The sequence below is a fragment of the Lates calcarifer genome, linkage group LG18 (genome assembly GCF_001640805.2).
Source record: "Lates calcarifer isolate ASB-BC8 linkage group LG18, TLL_Latcal_v3, whole genome shotgun sequence".
Lineage (NCBI taxonomy): Eukaryota > Metazoa > Chordata > Actinopteri > Centropomidae > Lates > Lates calcarifer.
Genome location: NC_066850.1, coordinates 5155595 through 5176682, shown reverse-complemented (window position 1 = coordinate 5176682; position 21088 = coordinate 5155595). Strand labels below are relative to the sequence as shown.

The 21088-nt window shown below is 41.9% G+C and overlaps 1 long non-coding RNA gene across 1 annotated transcript in view; it reads right to left on the bottom strand.

The window, feature by feature from the left end:
* Nucleotides 1–228: 228 nt before the first annotated feature.
* Nucleotides 229–21088, bottom strand: part of LOC108890164 (uncharacterized) — a 42042-nt gene continuing 21182 nt past the window's right edge. Inside the window, exon 3 of the long non-coding RNA XR_001962113.2 lies at nucleotides 229–1358. This is a non-coding gene — a long non-coding RNA (uncharacterized LOC108890164). The remainder of the gene's footprint in view (nucleotides 1359–21088) is intronic.

The window sequence follows — 21088 nt, the reverse complement described above, 5'->3', positions numbered from 1 at the left end:
ATCTATCCCTTAAAACTAGACGTGCTTCTACTAATATCCACTTCATCGTCTGCGTTCGCAGCAGAAAGCCAGTCTCGCCTGCGTGTAAAAAGGTCTTACAGTACGAGCGTATGCACGCACAAGTCAGGCACGTCCGGATAAATATGTATGACTCCACCGCGGTAGGTTTCCTGCTTTGTATGCTAATGATCTTATACAAGTTTAATAATGCAACTGTGGTGCACTGAGGGTGGAGGAGGAGGAGGAGGAGGAGGAGGAGGTGGTGGGTAGCTGACACACTGAAGAACGGACCTGAGGATCCTCACGAATCCTCATGAGGTAAGGCGTGAGCAGTGAGGTAACAGATTACATTTCATTTTACTAATTAGACTGAATTAAGGCTGGATTTCCACATTCTCAGTTTCCTGAGCATAAAGGTCTGATGATGATATGTATTCTACTACAGACGAACGGTCGCTACAGTTCTGTTCTAATATTAACCTGCAAAAAAGTAAGAATTCAGCGTGATTAGCTGATTTCTATTCTATGTATATTCACTAGATTCTAGTAGAAAACCACAATAGAAACAGCCTGACACAAATAATGTGGTCCAGTGTACCAGCGATGCAAAGTAACTAATTACATTCATACTTGAGCACAGTCTTGAGGTACTGCTCTGCATATCAGGGAGAAATATGTGCATTTTTACCTTCACTACACTTATTTTGCAGCTGTATCTACTAATTAATGTGCAGATTAAGATTTTGGAAACATAAATAAATGATAATCTTATAAATATGTTGCATTTTCATGAACTAAAGTAGAAGTTCAACCAGCTACAACATTAAAATGCATGATAACCTAATAATATACAACAGAGGCCATTTTTATACAGTGAGTACTTTTACTTTTGATACTTTAAGTACTTTTTCCTGATATATATCTTTACTTGAGCAAGGCAGGACTTTAAGGTAGTATTTTTACTTAAGTAAAGGATATCAGTACTTTCTCTATCACCATTATATTATTAATTATGATGCATTATTATCATAGATATAGAATAATAAGTAGTTTAAATTGACCTTAACCAGCAGTTTATGCATCAGTACTCACAACAGAAAGGAGTGATTCTGCATAATGAGTACGTTTACTTTTGAATGCATGACTTTAACTTGTATTGGAGTATTTTCATATTGCAAGATTTTACTTAAAGAAAGGTTTGATGAGCCAGGCTTCGTGTTCATGTGTGTGAAGTGTGAATACTGTATGTTCAGGCCTCCTGTCTGCACTCTTGTGTTATCTGAAACAAATCCTTGTGTCAGGTGAGCGTGGACGCCGGCGTTCAGGCTCCCGGTGTCGCAAGGTCTCCGCATCAGCTCCTGCAACAAACAAAGAAGAGAAAGAGGATGTGAGAATAAGAATTGAACCTGGAGTGAGGAATCTTTATTACTCCACTGCGGCTGTTTGCTGTATTTAATGAGTCAATCTTACAGCTTCATTATTGAATTAAGGGTCATTATCTTTTGTTTGCTGAGCACCCGTCAATAACAAGCTCACCCTGGAAGACATGTCTGAGTGGCGTGTTTAGTTTCAGCTGTCAATCTCCAAAAAAAAAAAAAAAGAAAAAAGAAAAAGTTCTTTATGAAGTCCTAAGAGTTCATACTGTGGTTTTACAGACACACCTACAACTTGCAGCTTTAAACAGCCATTAACCAGAAACCAATTATGTCCCTTGTTGAGAAGCAGCTACTTCTTGATGACTTGTGTGGTTTACAATGCTTAATGAAAAGTTAATAGCGAGCACACTCAGACATTCCTGCACCTGCTAATATCTCCACTGTGGTGAGAATTGTTGACAGTGGGTGAAATTCAGCATTAAAACTACGAGGAAAACCGGTAAAACCCTGCCTGTAAGAATACTGTACCTACACGTTTTGGAGAGAGGGCCAACCGTCCTCAAGTTTAGCTTTTAATTTATCCTCTAAAAGGGTCTGAAAATTGTTTGGGATAACACTCCACACAATGAGCTGTGACATCTTCATTGAAAAATGATTGATTGGGCTGCCAGGCAGAGAGGCTGTTTGAGAGACGGATCACTCAAACAGTCAAGCTGTAAAAGCCCAGTAATATGATGAATGGTCTATTTACCCAACAGATGAGGAGAAGACTTGCATAAAGATTAAACGTGTGGTTTTGGACGTGTCCTGGTCACAGAATAGATAGAAATTTGAATAATATGTCTGTGTTTTCTGTCAGGGAGCAAGTTGGAAATGAATTTAAGTTGCGGGTGATTTTCGGGGTGTACGAATAAACGCCGGCTCGGCTCATTTATCACCTCGGATTGTCTTGTAGCGGAGGGGGAAAAAAAAATGAGTTTATCGATTGCGAGGAATGCACTTAACACCTGTGTGGATTTCAACCTGCACAAACCTCACAAACACAGGCCACTGAAGGTCTGAGAGACCACAAAAAAAGTGTGGATATCTGATTCATTCCCTTGACTTTTAACTGATTTCTTTGTGCAGAAGGAAAAGTTTGAGGCACATTATCATTATGGCAAAACCATTATTAGTAAGAAATTATTCTCCTTCACTGGAAGCCCTTGTGTCTATACTCATGTATCATAAATGGACCATTTAACACTTAAAACGTGCACAAACTGTATCTAAAGTCAACCCACTAATCACTTAACCAAACAATGTCTCTGAGGATCGAGAGCACGTGTTGATAGAGTGACCCAATTTTTTACACATAGCATCTATAATTGATGTGCAATAGATGTAGCAGCCTCAGATCTGATAAGGGGCTTGGCTCTGATGGATCTCCAGATAGGCTTTCGTGGGGGGAACAGATGTAGAGTCGTGCATCAGAGAGGGATGGGGTTGCCTGTGATCGTTTCCACCCTGCAGCGAACAAAATAGCCCTCATATATCCCTGTAATCTGCATTAGCGCCGGAGCACAAGCCAGGAGACAGCACAGAGGGGGATGAGTAATGGGGCTACCGCTGATTTGGCAGGCCTATATTACACCTCAAAACTGAGGCATGCCCAACTGGCGAGAATATGAAATGAGGATGTCACAAATGAACATCACCCGCCGAACGTAGTATTTATCAGCCTGTGCTGCACCCAAAAACACGGTTTTAGCACGTTTTTATAAATGTTTTTCCAGTGGTTTGAGACACATTCATCTCAAACTGTGGTGCTCTCAGTGGAGAGAAGACGCTACGCACATTTACACAAGTACAGATGTGAGGAATCATTTATGTTTTACAAAAAAATATGTAAAAACCTTATAAAATATAGCACATTGCAGAGGCTTAAATCAGTGGTGCCCAACTTTTTCTTTTGTTTTACAAAACAGCAGCGTCTGGTTTGAGATGAGCAGAAATTATTTATTATACAACAAGATACGTTCGTCCATGAGCGACACAGTACAGGCAGTAAGACATTTGTCTGTGCCTTCTACAACAGTTGTAAAATAAATCAGTTTTACGAGGCGACAGTGCTTTGGTTAAAGTTTGTGGAAACACTGTGGTTTTGGAGGAACCGACCTTCATCGCCTGGTGAATGCACATGAACGACTACGGTCGGTTGCTGCCATGTTGCTAATCTGACGTTTTGTTGACTCATACATCAACACTGATCTCCTCCCCTCATGGACTTTGTCGCTCCATAATAACGTCATTTTACTCCAGTCATACTGTTAATAAGACAAACACCAGCGGGCTTTGTCGCTTGAGCGTGAACACGTCTTTCTGGGGCATTTGATGAAAAGATGCTGCTGTTTTTGTTTTTTCTTCTTTTCTGTCCCATTAATCATCTCACAGCCTCTCATCTCTCCTGACCCATTACAGGGGGTTCGAACCCCAGCTTGAGAACCACTGGACTACACTAAGCTAGCTCCACCTCGAGCAGTTACAACAATTACAACACATTAATTCAACAGTAATCTAATAGTGTCAAAGGGGGCTTTTAGCTGGGTTTTAAATGTAGGAATTCAAGACATAATAGTGTTTTTATATTTTTTACTTTAATAAAAGATCTGAGCACTTCCGCCACCTCTGGCTTCTCTTGACTGGCACATTTCAGCTCACTTTCTGTTTCTGCCCAGAACACAGCAGGCTGTGGGATGAGTAATGACCTAACATTGTTTTTGGCATCTTCTGTCTGTATTATAACTAAAAAAAAAGAAAAGAAAAAAATAGAAAAGAATGAGGAGCCACGAGCAACTCTTTGACTGGCGAGAGTACAAACATGAGCCCAGAGCCAGGGCAAGAAAATAAATCTTCTGTCCAGCAGCCACAGTGGAGTGTACATCGCTAAAAAAAAAAAAAAAAAACACATCCAAAGGAAAGCGTATTTCACCACAGACCCAGAGGGGAAAAGCAATTAGTTACATCTACTCTGTGCCTCTCTAACTTTTTACTCCTACTTCTGAATCGGGCCTAACAGAGGAGAAATAAGCGGCGGAGTATCTCTCAGCCGCATATTTTTTAATTACGCGAATACATTTTGCAAGACAAGAGCTGTAACCCAAATAACAGAAATCTCTTCATCTCATCTCAAACAGAGCTAAATCCTAAGAAGTGATGATATAAAATGAGAGCATAACAAACACCATCCTCAACACAGCGCCTGGCATTAAACTCTTGTAATGGCTTGTAACAGGATATGCTTACTTGCTATCTGAAATTAAAGCGTAGATATTACATCCCTTGAGGCCAATCAAGTAGTTATGTGTATATTCTACTGGGACATTAATGTACTCCTACGAACCATGTGTTTGTGCGCTCAGTGTTTGTTCTCCCTCCGTGTCTGTGTGTGAAAGTAGTTTAATTTCCTCTCATAATTCATGGTTTCCTGCATTAATAGATTGATTCTGTTGCACTCTTGTTTCTGTTTACAATTAAAATATCTCATAAACAAAACACACAGCTCAGGGAAAGAGTACAGTATCTACACTCTACACTAATGTGGTTATTTTTGCTCCACTTTGAATAGAAATTCGATTATCAGGGGGAGACAGATAGAGTGCTGCAACATAACAAATGGTGCAAAACTTCTACTTCTTCATCAGATAAAGCCAAATCATTTAATCAGCACTGGTGCCTGAAAACATCAGCATATGGCGGCATTAAATTTACATCATGGGAGTGATGTGCAGCAGGAGCATCTATACTTTAACCCATCATTTTTCTGCACAGCCTTATATGTATGCATGCTGCTGCTGCTGCTGCTGCTGGTGCATAGCTTTTCATTATCAGAACAACAAATCAGCAAAATGGAAATGGCGAAAAGCTGAGAATAAGACTGGAAATGAGTCTAAACAATGAGTGCAGAAGTGCCACCTCAGATAATAAGGCCATGAGGATGAATAGGTGTAAGACTCTGTCCATTTAAACCTAGTGCTTTATTGTGGTCTTGAAGTTTCAAGGACTTTCATTAGTCGACCTGCGTCTACAAAAGCAAATGCGGTCTTTCTGTGCTTTATATGTATGACGTACAGCAGCTACAGGCCCTGATGTCATTAAAAAAACTTTTCATTAGGTTATTGTTAAAGTGTGCATGTGTGAAACTCCCTCTCCGGTAACCTTTCTACTCCGACTGCTATGCCTCTAAGTTTCTGCTGCTGCTGTTTTTCCACTGCAGGGAGTATTAGGAGATTGCTTTTTCCATTTCACGCGTCTCCACGATAAAAAGTGCTTGTGGAAGCGTTTTGTAAGCGAGTAGAAGATTAACTCCAGACTCTGTGTTCGAGCGCAACGTTTGGCTGACCGGCAAAGGTCAAAGGTGTTAACCACACTGGAGGTTTGTGGGGTTTTTTGTTCATTTGTTGCACCACTTTTTAAAGATGGTCTTTACTGAGAATGTAGAGGGTGTTAGCAGTGTTTGTTAGCCGCAGCATTAAGTGCTAATTGGATTGAGCTATCATTGCGTATTGGATGTAAATGTAGTGTTGCACTGATGTAACTAAGACTAGTTTTCAGTTGCTTTAAACAGAGTTTGTGAAAGGCTTTAATACTCATTTAAAACATCAAACCTCACAGAACTTAAGTGGAAAAATCAGGTGAATAAGCACCATCAGATAAAAGGGTGAGAAAACTATGAAACAAGCCAGGAAATTAGCCAAAACATACTGGTTGCAGTTCTTGAACCCTCATGATTACAGCTGTTCCTTGGCCTGTGCCATCAGAAACTCATAATTAGCAAAAGTGATATTGAAACAAAAAATGCAGAGGCACAAATGTGTCATGGGGTTTTGCACGTTCAAAGTTTAACTCTAAAGGTTAACTTGTATGATGTTGTCACACTAGTGGCGACTGTTTGCTTAACATTTCCTACTCCGCACTGCCTTCCTCTTTTCCCCTTTTTTTATCCTCTGTTCATCGGCTTCATGTTTCGCCTGTTTTCTCCTGTATGGGGTTGTTTGTTTTAGCGCGTCATCACAGTTTCTATGATACAGATCAGGTTTTCCTCCTTGACTAAAGTGCTGCACTAGATCATGTTCAAGTCTCACAGTTTTCTTGCCACGTACACTACTGTACAGAGAGGATGTTTATGTAGGGCGGCTAAATGAAGAAATTATTAATAGTCTAAAAAATCAAAAACCATCCTCCCAAGTATGCAACAAATCACCCTTATCTGCTCCGTCCTCTCTCCCCCTCCCCTCCCCGTTTTCATTACTCATTGAAGGTTTTCTCTCTCCCGTCGACTCCAAAGTGAGAACATTTTCATGAAGGCAATAAAACGCTCATCAGCAAAGGCCTGAAATGATTTTTTAATATGACGACATTTTAATGAGGACTGAAGGAGATGGCTGGTTTGGCTGATGGCAGCGCCTCTTTATCAATGAGTGGCAGGGAAGAACTAAAGGCACTAAAGCAGACAAGGCCGTCTAGTCTCTCTCTCTCTGTCTGTGTATCTATGTCTCTCTGCCATGCATCACATACTTTATATTCTTCATTTGGATTAAATTATTTGCCTGGTTTCAAATATTAGAAAGATACAAACCCATTGTTTCTTCCTGCAGGCCGCCTGTTACTTTATTGGGGATGTTGCACGAGGGCATATTTGACCTTTCTGGACGGGTTCACACACACACACACACACACACACTCTCCTCCCTCCGTCCAAGTGTTTATGTGGTTTGCCATTGATTGGAATTTAATCTGAGGACTTTACAGTTTAGCAGCTTGAGAAAACCTGTCAGATGTGAGTGCCGAGATTGAGTGCGCTGCCAAAAAGGTCGTGTTATTGGACTGGAGAGGTTATGATGAAATTACAGATAGAGCCAGACAGGGTTCAGCATTTGAAATACAGCAGGCATGAGAAGTCTACTGGCCAAAGAGAATCAAAAAAATAAAAAAGGGCCTTCTGTATCATCTGTGCATCAACACTCAGAGGTTGATAAAGTTGCTTTTTATGTTCAATGGAAATTTACACGCCTTCTTTAAGCAGCCAAACCTCAAAACTGCAGCATAACACAGCTGAGACATGTTGTAAATTAATGTCAGAAAGGTGAAAGTATATATATATTACTGCCAAGATGTGCTAAATTATTGTCAGTGTGTTTTGAATGTGACTTTCACTTGAAGCCTTGAACCTAATGAGTTGTCAAGCAAAAAGAACAAGTCAGTACTTTGAAATCGTAGTGAAGTTACGATACGCAGCAAATTAATGTCAGAATAATGTCACTCACTGAGATGCCTCAGTCATTACAAGCTGTTATATAACATACTGTGAGGAGTAAAGTGCTTACTATGTATATTAAACACTGTGTTGCTTCATATTTTTTAATGAGGCTTCCACTTTATGATCTTACTCCAGCGAGTGGTCAGACTTGGCTGACTTTGCCGCCCAAGGTCAGGACAAAAGCAGTTTGAGGAGGAGAGCCCTCCGTGCCCACCCCCCCAACCCAAAACCTCCACCACCCCCTCCTTCCTCTTTTACCAAACAAGGTCGTCTCATGCTGGCTACGCCTCTGCAATTAGCATGCAGCCTGTGGCGTGGCCTGTCTGGCGGCGAGCACACGAGCACGCCGCTCTGCTCTCCTAATGAGATGCCAGTCAGTGAGAGCGCCTGCGGGACTGTGAAAGTGAAAAAATAAAAAAAATAAATAAAAAGCTCCTTGGGTGTTTGTGCACCATCTCATGGGTGGTAGAGGAGACAACTGAAGTGCATACAGATGGCCCGGCCAGGGCAGGCAACTAATTTTACATAACACGTGCTATTTGGTGGACGCTTTCATCTAAATCGTGGTGCTCTAGCATGAATGCATGCATTTTTAGCATGGGTAGCCCCAGAAGGATTTGCAGCCAAAGCCTTTGCTTTGCCAGAGGTTTAGCTACACAGGACTTCACTAGAGAGGAGAACTGACAAGGACAGAAACGAGCTGAAGGAGCTGCTGGGTAATCGAACATACAGGTTCATGTTGTGGCTGGTCTGTCTGTTTGGCAGCTCTAAATACTACAACACCCATGACCCTCAGGTACTGTTGCCATGGAGAAGATGTCAGACAGAGGTTCAAAATGCTTTGTTGTTTAATTTGCGAGCAAATCGAGAAGCTGTAGTTGTTGAATTCATCTTTACCAGTCTCCATTAGCTTGGACACACTCGCTCTGTGACTGGATCATTCTGTTTTTTTTAATCAAAACTAAATACTTTAAATCCTAATTACAGATTTCTTGCTCTGATAGTTTAAGGGAGAGTTTCACTGAGATCCAAGCCACAGAGTTTCTCCAGCTATGAGTCATGTCACATTGTCTGTGGGAAGAAATAAATGGGGATTTCTGCCATTCATGACATTTAGCTGGTGTGGAAGGGGTTTCAGTCTCCCCGGGGTACAAACTGTGGTGTCATCCCCACCACCAAATAATACAACCAAGACTGGTCAATCGTAGATGGATTAATGAATGGGTAGAGTGTGAACCAATCAGAGCTGAGCAGCTTAATTCAGTTTACAAACAGAACTACTTTTTATACTGTATTCCAGATATGTGCGCTCACATTAGCAGTTCGCTAACTGTCTTATTATCTTTTTCTTTCACAGCCAAGCTATGTGTGAAATCCAGCTGCTAATTATTTCAGTTAGCAAGAACAATTTGTCAATTCAGTGCATATACAGAAGAGGTGATACTTAGAACTTTTTGGTTTCAGTGTAGATCTTCAAAATTCTAACATTAAAATGGTATTTCAACCCCAAAAATAAAAAGAAATAGAGAAAAAATCAGTGCACCCTATGGTGATAAAATATTCATCCCACCACTGGTTAAGTTAGCTTTTTACTGAATATTAATAGTCCTTCTGTGCAGCTCCAGCTCCTTACATACAGCATGTACCGTTCCTCAACACCGCGTGAGGCATAAAAATCACAAAGCACATTTTCCTACAGTGAGGAAGTCATTATAATGCAGCTCTAGTCTCTAGTGCTGCTAACAGCAAAGGGAAGCTTTTAGGATGCGTGTGTATCTGTTAGAAAAAATTAATCCTGCAGCAAAAATTCACTAAATAGCTGCTATTAGTTGCTATTTAACCGTAATATGAAATGCCTCCATATGAAACTCAAAGAGCGATTTAGAGCTCTTGCTTCATAAAGGCAAACAGAAAGGTTTTGTTTCTGACTTGGATCTGGGTCTTATCCTCTGAGGCGTTGTGTACACGCACACTGTGCCATGTTTTGACCCAAATTGCAAAAGGGGGATTGATGTATCTAGGCCTTTGGAGGGATCTGTACTAGATGTTTTACCTTGTTAGATCTAATTTTCCTTAAATGCAGGATTTTGTTCGGCTTGGATCAAAACTGATGTTTCCTAAATGCCAACATTCCTCAATTTGTTGCTTGAGGAAAATGCTGTTTCTATCTACCTATCTATCTATCTAAGGTAAAAAAGGGCAAACACGCAGGATGAGTTGTACACAGCTGATCATACACATCTTAAAACAGCCCGGGGGGTTATAGGTGTGAAGCAGTGACATGCCTCACAAAGCCTCGATGGCTGCTAATGGCCCCCCTGTTTGTAATGGCATTCGTATAGCACCGCTTGACGAGCTGCCAAAGGGGGTGTTCTGTTATTGCGGAGCCAATCACCCACTAAGTATTTGCTGGCTCCTATTTCCTTTCTGCTAATGTGTGAGCCTCCCCAATGCCGCAGCTAAATCGACTCTTTACGCCTGACTTGTCACCCTGCAGCGACGCGCAGAGAATCCCAAAGATGCATCGTCGGAGGGCAGCCCAACGTCTCTGTTGCCATGGATACATTTATGGGCAGGGATGTGGATGGGCGGGTTATGATGCTTTTACTGCAACCCTAAATCACGGAAAGTGATGGCGGTCGATGATTAGGATGATGAAGCTGACGTGACCTTTGCAAGGGTGTTGTTAGGCGGTGATTGCTCACTTTTATGTGTCTTTGGATCCACTGAGTCAGATGGTGTGTGGGCAGAAGGTGCGTGTTTGTAAACCGCCTCGACAAAGGCCAGATTCAGTGGATCTTCAAAAAACACAGAGGTGTGGAGAGATGACCACGGATTTTTTACTGATCATGCATCGACAGAATAAATCAGCAAATGTTATGGTAATTTATTAATGGTTCGAGCAATTCTTTGAGCAAATAAGCCGTGATATTTTCTGGTTTCAGCTACTCCAGTCTGAGGATTTTCTGCCTTTCTTTGTCTTAAATTAGAGTAAACTGAATATCTTCAAGGTGTATGCTTCTTGTTGAACAAAACAGATGATATGAAGACATCGCCTCAGGCTCTGGGAATTAGCGATGTACATTTTTCACTATGTTTTCAGACATTTTACTGACAGGCAATCAATTAATCGAAATCAAGACTTAATCAAAACAGAATAATGACAATATTTTCACTGACTTACACTATACACTGATACCCATTAAGACAGGGCGCTCGTGAGAAAAACAAAAAGAATAAAAGCCAATTAAGAGAGATAATACTCCTACATAAAATGTCACTGTGTTTTAAAAAGTGAACTTCCTCTAAAAGTTTATGTTTAAATAAAGACTTTTTCGCCACAGCTAATTTAATTCTAAGATGATTAACTATCATACCAACAAATCATTTTTTAAAATGAGGTGTACAGTATCTCATACTGGAAGGAAACTTTGTATAGATTTTCCAGCCAGGTAGCAATGTCACACTTGAAAGTCCACCTGCACGGTAAACAGGAAGGTGCCCCGCTGATAAGAGCAGCAAAAAGCAAAGCTATGAAAGTGAGAGGCAAATAAACTCAGAAAGATGTGAGTCCTCAAGAGGCCTGTGTGGGAATGAGTAATATGTGAAAGCGAGTCGACGGCTAGAAAGCCCAGACATACTTTGCCCCCCGTTATCGGCCCGCGCAGATGTGCCTCAGCCTTCTCTGCAGCGCTCCCATTCGCCACATCCATCACAGAAGTGCACCTTGGGAGATTGAGAGGATGGTGCAAGCGCCAAGCCCACCATCTGCCGTCGTTTAGAAATAAATGACAGGCCCAAACCTAGTGGGAGCCCGTCTCATTCCGCTGCCAGCGTCGGCGCGGTGACGGGTCCGCCCAACCTTCCCTTTTTTCTTTCCCCGAAATCGATGTGTGAGACCCCTGCCAGTCATGTTGGAGAGTGCCTCGGAGAGAGACTTGGAGTGGATTTGGTCGGTGAAGCACAGCCCTTTACTCAGGGGAGCGGGCAGGTGGAACAGCGTGGTGAAACCAGCTGTCTCCCCACTGATTACAGCAGCCAACATGGAGGGCTGGAGAGCTCACAGAGTCGAGGTGGATCAGACTGGAAAAGCAGCTCCACTTTATTTGATTAGAGGTTTATTGATGATCCACCGATAAAGACACTAACCGTTATAACAAGCTCGGAGTTTTATGGACTGTCTGCAGTCTGTATTCCAAAGTATTCTTACTAATTGATATTTCACACACATGTAAAATAGCGTGTGCAAAGTCTGCTCCAGAAGGAAACAAAACTGTGCAATTTAGCAGTTTTCTCAAGGTGGAGATTAAGGAAAATTAAGTAGTTAACTGAACCAAATGGACAATCCAGCTACTGAGTGATAAATGAAGCCACGGGAATCATAAAACTAACACACAGACGTAACCCTCATCAGGGTGAAAAACTACAGCCCGAATATCATTTGCCTAAAACACAAAAACGCCTTTCCCTCGTTGCCGTTAATCTCCTGGAGGATGATTTCCTGTAGCTTTTCTTTGGCCAACTGTAAGAACAGGCAAAGTACTACTTCACCGAGTTCTCGTACGTGACAGCTAATATAAGTTTGGCCCTAGAACTGAGACGGGAGGTAGACTTTATTAATTTCATGGATTTGGAAATGAGCCGTGGTGATAAGGCTATCACTCTCTTATCTGAGGATGGCGGGGGCGTAATTAAGCCGATAGCCAGCGATGATGAGGAAGTGGTGTGAAAAAAAAAAGGAGCCTTGGGGATATGAGGGCGGAATCTTCAGGGCTCGTTTACCAGAGGGATGATTAGATTGGCACTTAATTGCCACCTTTTCTATTTTTAGGGAGGGAGGTTTTCTTATGAGGCTACCTCCCCCCACTTCGATTTCTCTTCTTTTTTTTTCTTTGTGGTCAAGGTCAGTTTAAAGAATGTTCGATTGTCAGATGCGGCGAGGTTAAGTCAAAGTGGTTTGTGGCGGGTTAGGCCGATGAAGAAGGGGGAGAATCGTGTCCACTTCCCCTGCCTGGGTGGATATGTGGGAGATTGGGGTCAAGTGTAGGTGGACTGCAGAGTAATAGCACAAGACAGAGCGCTTGCTAGAAATGGGTAAGTTTCATCCCTTAAACTTTACCAAGAACCTCAATATAATAAGATAATTGTTTTGCAGCAACAAACCAGGTTCACCAATCAGCTGTTATTGATTTCTCACCTCACTGTCTCAGTGCACCAAAAATCCTGACTCAAACCCTGAATCCTCTGAATCCTATTTTGTGTTTGATAATGACCAGGTCGACTGGGCTGCAGCACCTGCCGAGGAGAATTGTTTAGTATTCTCCTTCAGCCTGCAGCCGCCTAAAAATCTAAAACATACCTCGTCCCAATCAGAATCTGAAGCACAGAGAGTGAGTGTTTAAACAGCTATACTCTTCACTAACAGTTACTGTCAGGGTAATCAAGGGAGAGGCAGAGGAGCTGCACAGAAACCAGCGAGAGGCGTCTGCACTGAACAGATGTCAGGCATGAAAATGTTGAACTATTAAAATGTGAAACCACAAGTGAAAAGCTTCAAGTCCTAACTGGACTGGAAACCAACATGAGCCAGTTGTATTTAAAAAAAAGAAGTCCACAAAAGTCTGGTCATTTTTAGTATTTGCACTTTCAAGGTTTGACTGATCCGGAGTGGCTTGATTACGTTCAAATATTTGTGAAAGAAAGGTTCATCACCATCGTTCACCAAGTTGTTTTACCAACGAATCCAGATCTCACCATTTTTTTTCAGTGCCAACACAGGACGTAGTGTTCTCTGTATAACGAGGTGGAAAAGGTCGCGGAGTTCAGGGTGATGGATGAACATCAGACCTTCGCATGGGAGACCTGAGGTTGCATCCCATTAAACATCTGCAGTTAATGTTGGCCTTTTTATTAATCATTATTGTGATCTTCCCCAAATCTTAACCAACGTATTCCAGTTGCCCAACCTCAACCTCATCGTTCTGTATCGTCTGGCAATAAGGTCCGAGATACATTGTTCGCACTGTGCGTCATTCAGGCTCAAGCCCTTTTGTTCCTAATGAAGATGTAAATCTTTAAAAATGAATCACGAACATATACTTTCTTTTTTCTTTTTTTTAAAGAGACTGATAATAATGCCTGGTAACAGCTGGGCATTGTAGTTTAAAAAAAAAAACGATTCTCAAACAGGAGTACCTGGTGACTTGGTTGGGGACTATTTTCAGCTGCGGATGGATACACATTTGGTTTTCTATCTGTATTTACAGCAGTAGGATAGTATATTTTATATAGCACTAACTTTAAATAAACTACAGTGCTTGAGTTTATTGTGATGAAAGAACAAGTCTCCCAGTGCAACAGTGTGGCTCAGTGATGTGCTGTTGAACAACAGTGGAGTGCTATGGCACAGCGGAAAAGGCTATTTTAGGCTTTGGCTACACAGATAGTTGGATCAAATCATTGTTGGTTTTGGTCTTTTAGTGGGATTTGTTGATAATAAGAGACAGAATAAAAAGTCTTATCCTCAAAATGTCACGGCTCAAATGTAGCATTTGCCGATTATAGTGGCTCTGACTCTGGCTGCGATGCGGCTCTCTGACACCTCTGTGGAACTGGACAAAACAAATTATAACTGCATCCTTGAGTACAGTGGCTTTTCTGCGGGAATTTTAATACCCTAGGAGGGCAGTAAACCTTGATAGGGTGACTTTGAAATTACCTGTCCAGTAAGATATGATTGCACAACAGTGAAGCAATGCTCAAAACTAATGAAGACCTTTGTGCGAGACCGATGTGAGAATATTCCTCTGGTGCCCCCTGACACCCATGATACCTTCCAGTGTAAACATCCCAGCCTGCAGAAAGGGGCTGCAAATTGGCAAAGCCTGCCTGTAAAACCATAATCCCCGCTCCTTCGACAGACGCGCGGGAGAATAGAGTGTTATCACCCTGGTTGACACACTCCTGTGTTTTCTCCCAGCATCCTCGGGGGTTTATCACTCCAGCATTTCATTCCATTATCCCGAGCACACCGGAGCTGTCCTCGGAGCAGGGGAACGAGACGACCTGTCAGGGTCGCAGAACAAAGAGGGAGCATGTCGAGCAGCGGATTAGACTGGGAGAGGGAAGTGTTGGGCTTCAGGGAGAGGGAGGGGGATAGAAAACATGAGGGATATAAGGCCTGAACGAGGGAGCGAAGGGGAAGAAAGGAGGGAGAGAGGGGGGACAACTCTTCCTTTCACAGCTATAATGCTGATTTCCCCCTCTGCTACTTTTCTTTCCTCACTTGTAGCTGATGAAACTCCTGTTTTACATTCACAAAATCTCATTTGTTTTTCTTTTCTAAACATTTGTAAGTCGCAGAGAAAACTCCCGTGAGGACAAGTAGTAGTATTCTTTTAAATCTGTTGCCTGCAGTGGACGCTGCTGGTTTTGATTTGCGCACCAAATGAGGATGGCTGACGACGTGCGAAAGGAAAACGAAGATGATGAACTGCAGAGGGAGGTGTGAAAGAACGACGAGAGCAGAGCAGGAAAACCGTCTGATGTACTTAAATGAACATCTCACCTTTTTATCCCTCTTTGTTATCTGCTTCCTATCTCACATAAAATACCTAAATATTCAACAAAAACAACAACATTTTGACAACAGCTGTACAAAAGCACTCACTAATGAATGCTTTGTAATGTTCATGATGATACTTCTACTATGGATTAATCTGCTGCTTATTTCTTGATTGTAAATGTGAGATATTCAGTTAGAAAATCAGAAAATATTCACAATTTAAGTGAATATTTGGCATTTTAGCTTTAAAAATGACTTGATTATCAAAGCAGTTGCCTAATTAACTAACTGCTGATCACCTGATTGATTAATCGACTGATCATTTCAGCTCCTACTGCCTGTAACAGCTCTTACTACTTATTCAACTCTCGCACTGGTTCTTCAGGAATTCCTTTTAATGTCGAATCTGACTGTGAGATGAAGGTTTTTTCCCTGCAACCTGATACTCTAAATTTAAATTAGTGAGCTTAGTGTTGGAGTGTTCGATCTAAATTTAAAATAGGACTTTGGGGTTTTTTACTTTTTAATGTGCATCATTCAAATGGAATTTAAAAGCGTTCTTTGAAGTTTGGATGCGAAACCAAGTTACAAAATTTTACATTAGGCACATCTTGAACATAATTCCAAGCTTATAGGGTGTAGAGATGTTGTGATCTATCTCTCGGTGTGTGAGAGACAAAGATCTAATTTGGCGTTTAACCACAGCAGGATAGACTTTACTATCTGCACACACACACACACAGGTGACACATCATCCCACAATACATCCAGAAAGCTATAAGGCGCAGACAAGCGCACGTGGCAACCCCTAGATCCCACACTTCATTACGCTACCAGCCATCCCTGACTGGAGTAAATCGATGCAGGATAATAGCCAGCGCCCCTCGCCCCTCCATCACTCCGTCTCCCCCTCCTTCCATCCCACTATCCCTCCATCCATCCACCCCGTCCTCCCTCCCCCCTGCCATCCGCTCGCGGTCGTCGCTACAACCCACCCCTCTATTACTTCCATCTCTTCTCTCCCTTTGTCCAACCTTTCCACTCCCTCCATCCCACCCCGATATCCTCACATCACCTCTCTCCTCTCCATCTCACCTGTCTGTTTTCATCGCCGCCGTGGATCATTCCTCTTATCAGGCGCGGGCCTGTAATACCGCTGTCGTATATAACATGTCTGTTGTGATCACTGACAGCTTGGCCGTGCTGCATTGACAGTAACAGGGATAATAAGCTCATTTTGCATGCGGTTTCGTGTCACTTCTGTCTGTCTGGGCTGCTTCCTATAATTTAGGTCTGCTGCATCTCTGGGGCGGAAAGAGGCGTTATTAGTCTGTTGAGGATTGCCCAGGGTGTTTAAAAATTCCATTTCGTTGAGGGTTTCTTACACGAGAGCAGAGAACTTGCTGCTGTTACACTTTGTAATGGTTACATTACCTTCATTTAACAAACTAAATTGATAACGGCTGCCAGCGGAGGGGTATAAAAGCCGCCGGAACGGTCAAAGTTTTTGCAATTCCTCAAACTAGCTTTGGAAATAATTTATTGTGGTTAATGGCCCACTGCGGGCTTGTTGCATACAATTAAAGCTGTGATCCATTATCGCTAGAAAACAACAAAATGGCCTGTCATGGTTGCTTTATTTCATGAGGTCGAGAAACATTTGAACTGAGCACACTTATCGCTGTTGTTGGACTATAATCTGCAAAATATAAATACTCAAGAGGGAAGAAATTAATGTGTTTTATTTGTTTTTGTTGTATTTTTTAAGCATATTTAACAACTTTGTAAGATGTTTAAATGGCCTAAGTGCAATGGTGTTACCTCAGATGGCTGTGTTAACTCAAATTTCAGGCTTTAACCAGTGAAAAAAGTGGTTGTTTTTTTAATGTGATGGCAGTATTATATATGCATTATAAAGTATTACAAAATATAAAGGTGCTCACTTCATGTCAGTATCATTTACAGCATGCAAGCAACAACTTCACATTTCTGTGTCAGTCTAACCGCCAACTCCAAAATACTGAATAATTAATAGTTAAGCTTTAAACAAGGACTTGATTTGTGATTTGTGAGATTTTCTGTTGACTAAACAATGACAGTGGTGTGAAAGGAGAAAAAAACCCACCAAGATGCATGAAATATTCAGGAACTGTGATAAAGTGAGGCTTGAGAAATAGGAGGAAGACAGCTCTCTGAGAAAATGTAGGAGATCAAAGAGTGCCAAACCTCCTCTGCAATATTTCACACATTTAGGGGATGCAAAACATTCCTGTGGCCTGAATCGAAATCACTGCTCACGAAGTGTACGATACGTTTGCAGAAAATGCTCTTGGTGTACTCGATAGACACAACAGAGAACAGATGGATCACCCAATTGAAAAAACGTCTGAAAACCTGAACATAAATGTCAGTTTTGAGTTATTAATTATTAACGAGCTTTGCTCCATGATAAATATTGAACACAGAGTGAAGATGTAGAGTTTTTTCTTATTTTTCCACTGTGTTGAAACTGAAACTAATATTTTGTTAACATAAAACATAATAATTTAGTTAAAGTAGCATTCGTAGCATTTCTTTCCTGTTTCACAGCCCACATTTTAAGATGTTAGTGTAAAAAAAGCACAGGTGGAACATTAACAACGGCTCTGTTCTATTCTAGGGTCCCAGTAAGTCATGACAGTGTGACAGTGAGGCAGCATGAACAACAGCAGGACCCTGAAAGTCAAGCAGCTAAATGGAATTCAACCATCGTTAATTTTATTTTTTATACCTGCAGTTTCCGACTGCGACGCTTGGAAATGTCTTCTGTGAAAAAGCCCTACAGATGAAACTCAACTAAGATAGCTGCTAGCTTTGTATTTCCACCTTTTAAAATGCATAAGTTAGCTTATTTTGTTGTGTTACATGCCCAGAGTGGCTAAATATCAATATACAGCTTCTTTTAAATGTTGCTAAATCAACTGTGTTAGTGTTTGTGGTTCATTACTGCTAGGTAGGTGTTATGTAGGTGATTTCACCCAGAGAGAGAAACTGTAGTTGTCAGAAATTCACTATATTCCTGAAATTCTGACCCTGAATTAAAACTAGGAGGCTGACGCAACGTCTCTGTTAACTCAGCTGCTTGCAAACCACGGTCTGAACAATATGACGTCAGGCTGTCATTGTGATGTTTGGCACAGTGCTGACAGACCTGCTAGCACCACTCCTATTTCCACATGTAATTGGACCTCTCTACGAGCCATATGGTAATGACTGATTGGCTGATTAAAGTTATATCAGAAATAATGTAACACTTAGTTAAGCAGTGTTACACCCCACATGGAGATTTGAAGTCTAAACAAGTTGAAATTTTCATCCTGAAGTGCCAGGACTCAAATATTTACTTACTCCCTCCCTCTGGGTGTGTGTGCCTGAACTTAAACCATCTGTTCACACTGCATGCAGCTCATGATATCACTCACTAGGTCTCTATGTGCTAGAGCCAATTTTGGGTGACACTATCACAAGCCGAGCCAGTATACTGTAAGTGTTCCTGTACCAGCTACTGCAGGTCAGATCAGCAATATGGGGGGGTGTTTGTAGCAGGCTGAAAAGTCCATTAGAGTTATCACAAGTAGACATCATCTCTTTGGGAAAAAAAGTTGTCTGCAGCTGAACTATTGAGCAACATTTCCCATTAGTCCATCATGTGATGAGTAGAGCACATGTATTACCTCATTTACCGCCTGGAGTCTGCAGCGACACTGACTTCTACAGCTGGCAGCTATCAGCTACCTCAAATCAGCCAGCACATTATATAACAATGTGAGCAGTATACCGGGGCTGTCTGGAGGAGAAGAAACATTCGAGTTTCCTGTGGAAGTCTGCAAAGAGCAGAAATCTGATTCAGTTTAAGAACATTTCTGGAGATAAGTGAAGGTAGAAACGAAAGCATGACTTGTTTTTCAAATCAAACCGACTGCAGGATGATACTGATGTTCACTTTTTCAAACTCTAAATGACTTCCTCGTCCTAAGGTTTGAAAGCAGCTGCCTCCTCAAGAGTTTATCAGACCAGGTGATGTAGTAAGAGCAGCCCTGAGGCCGGCAAACAATCCAGCCACCAGTTCCTTAAAACAGAAACCCGAAACTTAAAAATGAACTTCAAACTTCTGCAGAGTGAAACCTGCAGCGCACCGAGGATCAAATATTCATTATCTCACCGTAAGAGCAGCCTATGGATCAGCCAGGCCGATGCTAACAAGGGGGATATGAAGTAGATGTAACAGACAGAGGGTGAGGCAGAGCAAACACTGCGGCAGCAGCTGCTCTCTGCAGTACGACCATTAAGACGGGAGGAGGCGACGCTCCTAGGGAGGCGCCGCGTAATGAATGTGCATCGGTGGCGCTCCTCAACATCTGTGCACCCCAAAGCCCTGCCATACCTTCACCTCCTCGTATACACACCCATTTCTTCTTTTTCTTTTTTCTTTTTAACCCCACCCTGCTCTTCTTTGTTTGTTTTAAACCGCGTGTGAAAAGGTGGAGCTGCTAGAAAGTTAAAACAGATAGAGACAGAAAGAGAGAGAGAGGGAGTGAGATGGGGGAATCAGGCGTGGGAGGAGGATGAGCATCCCCCAACTCCCCCACCCCACCCCACCCCCACCCCTTACAACTTTTCTTTGGGGGCTTCTTATAAACCAACCATCTATCTCCATTATGCCCCCGAAATTGCTATTTGTCGCTTTGCGGGGAAGAAATAATCAATATGTCTTGTGGGGGCAGCGAGCGCATTAGAGGAAGCAAATTGATGTCTCTCGCCCCAGCGCTCCTCACCCAGCACACTGCACCACAGCTAATGGGAAGCCTCGCTGGCTGGCAGACAGGGAGCCAGCATGTGTGTGTGTGTGTGTGTGTGTGTCAGTGCACATGAGTGAATGAATGAGCGAGTGGTCAGGCAATAGGGAATTTGTTAATGCAAAGTGAATGCCAGTGTTTGCCTGTGTGTTTGTGTGCTCATGTGTTTGTGTGTGTGTGTGTGTGTGCGGGCGAGTACCCCTGCATCCAGTTGTGTGTGTGTGTCCTGTCTGTTTGTGTGTGTCCAGTGCCGACAGAACCTTATCTCTCACAGCCATCCGGTTTTAGGTCTTTGGGCTGTCAGAGGCAGATAGCCCTGTCACTACCGCAGCATCCCCGTTCCCCGAGAGCCTTGAAGGCTTCCTACGCCGAACTGACACTTCCAGAAAATCCCCACCTGATAAGTGCATTGCAGACGGACGTGACTCGCCCAGTAGTCTATCTCCTCTGCCTGGCCTTTATTTCATTACACTTCTCTATCGTCCTCGATCACAGGCCGGGGGAAAAGTAAACATCCTTTTCTTGATTTTGAAAAAGACACGTTTCTTTTTTAGAAATGCCTGTTTTTTAATCCAGTGATTGCAAATTGTTAAAATCCATTCTCTCGTTGTTGTGGCTGTGAGCATCGTGGATTAGCGCATTTGTGTTAGCATAGAAGTATTTAAGCTAACAGGCAAAATAAATGAATAAAACAAACCAGTCTTAGTCTATAAAATCTGGGACCTGCACTTCTGCACACCCACTGTATTTATTTATTTATTTATATATATATAATATATATATATATATATATTCATATATTTAAAGATAACTTTTGACTAGTATTCAATGTATGATGATGAAGCTCCCTCCCTTCCCTTCCCGCCTATTTCCATTAGTGTTTTTCTTAAAATATTAATTAAGACATTTAAGAAAATGTGGATGCAGAATACAAATGCTTGTACACTGATCAGATAATTTGAATTTAGTATTTTGCTTTGTATTCATATTCAAGTTTAAGACTGAAACAACTCTG